The sequence below is a fragment of the Simochromis diagramma genome, unplaced genomic scaffold, assembly GCF_900408965.1.
Source record: "Simochromis diagramma unplaced genomic scaffold, fSimDia1.1 OVJJ01000606.1, whole genome shotgun sequence".
NCBI lineage: Eukaryota > Metazoa > Chordata > Actinopteri > Cichliformes > Cichlidae > Simochromis > Simochromis diagramma.
Window position 1 is genome coordinate 18,381 of NW_024387233.1, and position 4,120 is coordinate 22,500.

The following is a 4,120-nucleotide window of genomic DNA, read 5'->3' on the forward strand; positions in this document are numbered from 1 at the left end:
TAGAGTTCCTGTTTCTCTTTATTCTTTATTATTATTGTGTGGATGCTTTAAGCATCCACACTATTGAGTTCCTGTTTCTCTTTATTCTTTATTATTATTATTATTGTGTGGATGCTTTAAGCATCCACACTATTGAGTTCCTGTTTCTCTTTATTCTTTATACTTTATTATTATTATTCCAGTTGCTTCCGTACACTTTTTGGCACTTAACTACTTCCACAATTTTTATGCTATTTTCACCGTTCAAATTTTATACTATTCTGCTATTTCTGCTAATTATCGCTATGATTTTTGCTATTTTTTGCTATTATACTTTTTAAAATATTCCACTTTTTTCCTTTAATTTGTCCCATTGAAATGAATGGAAAACTTCCAAAATTCTGCTAAATTTTGCTTGTTTTTGAAACTTAACTACTTCCTCATACTTTCACCTAGAACAACCATTCAAACTTTAAAATGTTCACAAATTATTGGGCTATTTAGGTATGATTCAGCTTTTTCTAATCTTTTACTGTTTTACTTTTATGCCTCTTAAAGTTTTGAGTTGCACAATTGTGATTTTTCACAAAATACATGCGTTGTTATGGTTGCTATGCTCTTGGCTTCCAGTGTGTCACTGAAGGTTTTGCAATTTTCACTTCATGTCCGAACAACTTCTTGCTACTTGCTCAATTTTCACTCAACTTCCACAAATTATACATCAAAACGTAGGTATTTTTGCTGGCTTTCAGAAAATGTCACTATCATTGTTGTGGGATTTATAGAATTTTGGCAAATCTCCTCAGACCAACACAAGGTCTCAAAACTCTCCATATAAAGTCAATGGAGAGCTTGTTCAAAATCATCGCTGGATTTCTGTAATGAGAGGCATATTCGAATCGTCATATCTCCTTAACGAAGCGACTTTAAGACATGAGGCTTGTCCCGGTATATCTTCAGACACCCCTGACGCTCACAATTCAAGAATTTCTTTCTCACCTATTACCATTTGGCCATGAATTACGTTTGTTTGAGGGTAGGAAATTTGTCCCTCGCTCAGATTTCTTCAGATTTCAAACTGTGGAAATGAACCACTTTTTTCTCTCGTCATAACTTTTTGTTGGATTTCCACAGAGACCTGAAAGTTTCCATGATTGTTCACCAAAGCCTGCTGTCTCTTACGGTGAAAGAATGATATCGATACTCCAAATAGATTTCGAGTTAGAAAGCGTTGTTTGAGGGCAAGTCAAAGCAGTTTTTGCTTCGCTCTGCTCAGTTATGGTGCATTAGAAGTCAAATATCTTTAATAATTCATATTTTAATGATAAATTGTTAACACTGGAAGATTCCCCCATCTCTTCTGAACAAAACGGTGTAAGAATGACCGCTCTAGCCCCTACGGTTAGGAAATTATGGTCATTTGTTTGAGGGCAGTCGTCACTTCACTATGAGAAATAGGCTGCAATAATCCTGTGCCTCTCTGTCCTGCGTGTGTAAAAAGGGTGCACCTGTTTTGGCGGGAAAACGTAAACAGCCACTCTGATTGGTGGATTTAAATTCGGCAGCTCTCTCCCTGTGTGTGTGTGTGTGTGTGTGTGTGTGTGTGTGTGTGTGTGTGTGTGTGTGTGTGTGTGTGTGTGTGTTTAATGGGAGAGAGAGGACCCTGCCCTTATTTGGCAGCATGTCATTGTAGGATTTAAATTGAATATAGTTAGACTGGTTGACTGGATTAGAGCCTGTGTTTGTGTGTCCCTCTGTGCATTTGTGTTTCAATATGCCTCCATATTTGTAATTTTGTAAGTTATTACTATTCTGCTAAATCATAGTATTTCTGGTACTTTTCGGTACTTGTGCTAAATACAGTATTTCTGCTAAATCATACTATTTCTGCTTTTCATAAGATTTGTGCCTAATATAGTATTTCTGCTAAATTATAGTATTTATTCTTTTTATAGGATTTGTGCCTAACATAGTATTTCTGCTAAATTATAGTATTTCTGCTTTTTATAGGATTTGTGCCTAACATAGTATTTCTGCTAAATTATAGTATTTCTGCTTTTTATACTATTTGTGCCTAATATAGTATTTCTGCTTTTTATAGGATTTGTGCTTAATATAGTATTTCTGCTAAATTATAGTATTTCTGCTTTTTATAGTATTTGTGCTAAAACATAGTATTTCTACTAAATGTAGTATTTATGCTTAATCATAGTATTTCTATATATTTCTGCCAGGTCCCCAGGCAGCCAATCCTCTGTGAGGACTTAGACATTCAAATTTTCAAATCAGGGCCTGCACGGTTTCCCAGCCAATCATATAAGTGTCCTGAGGCATTCAAATTTGCATATTGGGGCCTTCATGGCTTCGAAGCCAGCTAATCATATCTGAGGGCTGAGGAATTCAAATCCACAAATCAGGGCCTGCACGATTTCCCAGCCAGCCAATCATGTATGTGGGCTCCAGGTATTCAAATTTGCATATTGGGGAATTCGTGGCTTCTAAGTCAACAAGTCATCCATGTCATATATCTCTAAAAATTCACATTTTAATGATAAATTGTTAACACTCGAAGATGCCCCAATCACTTCTGAACAAAACAGTGTAAGAATGATATTTGAGGGACCCTCAGCATGTTCAGCATTTTTTCAGCTGTCCATTTTGCTTTTCCAATTTTTCTGTTTAACTTATTACTATTGTGCTAAATCATACTATTTCTGCTATTTTATAAGATTTGTGCTTAATATACTATTTCTGCTTTTTATAGGATTTGTGCTTAATATAGTATTTCTGCTAAATTATAATATTTCTGCTTTTTATAGTATTTGTGCTAAAACATAGTATTTCTACTAAATGTAGTATTTATGCTTAATCATACCATTTCTGCTTTTTATAGGATTTGTGCTTAATATAGTATTTCTGCTAAATTATAGTATTTCTGCCAAATTATAATATTTGTGCTAAAACATAGTCTTAATTTAAAATTACAATATTCATAGTTCATCACAGTGTCTCTGGTAAATCACAATATTTCTGCTCTGTTGTACTATTTTTCTAAATCATAGTGTTTCTGTAATGTTTAAGTATTTTTGGCTAAATATATTCTTATCTTATACTATTTCTCCTAAATTCTTGTATTTTTGAGAAGTTATCATGTTTCTGGTAAGTTACAATATTTCTGCTAAATTCTGCTATGCTATTGTATTTCTGCCAAGTATTATGTTTCCTCTAAGATATTGCAGTTCTGCTAAGTTATTCCATTTTAGCAAAGTTCTTTGCTTCTGCAAAGTTTTTACAATTTCTGCAACTTTTCAGCTTTTTCAGCTACTTTTTGCATACAGCTTCAGCTTTAAGCATCCACACTGCATTTTCGCAGGAAATGCAAATTTTTCTAGTTGTGTGGATGCTTAAGCATCCACACTATAGAGTTCCTGTTTCTCTTTATTCTTTATTATTATTATTCTAGTTGCTTCCGTACACTTTTTGGCACTTAACTACTTCCACAATTTTCAGCCGATTTTCACCGTTCAAATTTTAAACTATTCTGCTATTTCTGCTAATTTACGCTATGACTTTTGCTATTTTTCACTATTATACTTTTTAAAATATTAAGCTTTTTTCCTTTAATTTGTCCCATTGAAATGAATGGGAAACTTCCAAAATTCTGCTAAATTTTGCTTGTTTTTGAAACTTAACTACTTCCTCATATTTTCACCTAGAACAACCATTCAAACTTAAAATGTTCACAAATTATTGGGCTATTCAGGTATGATTCAGCTTTTTCAAATCTTTTACCGTTTTACTTTTATGCCTCTTAAAGTTTTGAGTTGCAAAATTGTGATTTTTCACAAAATACATGTGTTGTTATGGTTGCTATGCTCTTGGCTTCCAGTGTGTCACTGAAGGTTTTGCAATTTTCACTTCATGTCCGAACAACTGTTTGCTACTTGCTCAATTTTCACTCAACTTCCACAAATTATACATCAAAACGTAGGTATTTTTGCTGGCTTTCAGAAAATGTCACTATCATTGTTGTGGTATTCATAGAACTTTCGCAAATCTCCTCAGACCAACACAATGTCGGAAAACTCTCCATATAAAGTCAATGGAGAGTTTGTTCAAAATCACGGCTGGATTTCTGTAA

At 33.8% G+C, this 4,120-nt stretch overlaps 1 long non-coding RNA gene across 1 annotated transcript in view; it reads right to left on the bottom strand.

Annotated features, from left to right (window-relative positions):
• Positions 1 to 771: 771 nt before the first annotated feature.
• LOC120746910 overlaps positions 772 to 4,120 on the bottom strand; it is a 3,510-nt gene continuing 161 nt past the window's right edge. The window contains exon 2 of the long non-coding RNA XR_005698973.1: positions 772 to 978. This is a non-coding gene — a long non-coding RNA (uncharacterized LOC120746910). The remainder of the gene's footprint in view (positions 979 to 4,120) is intronic.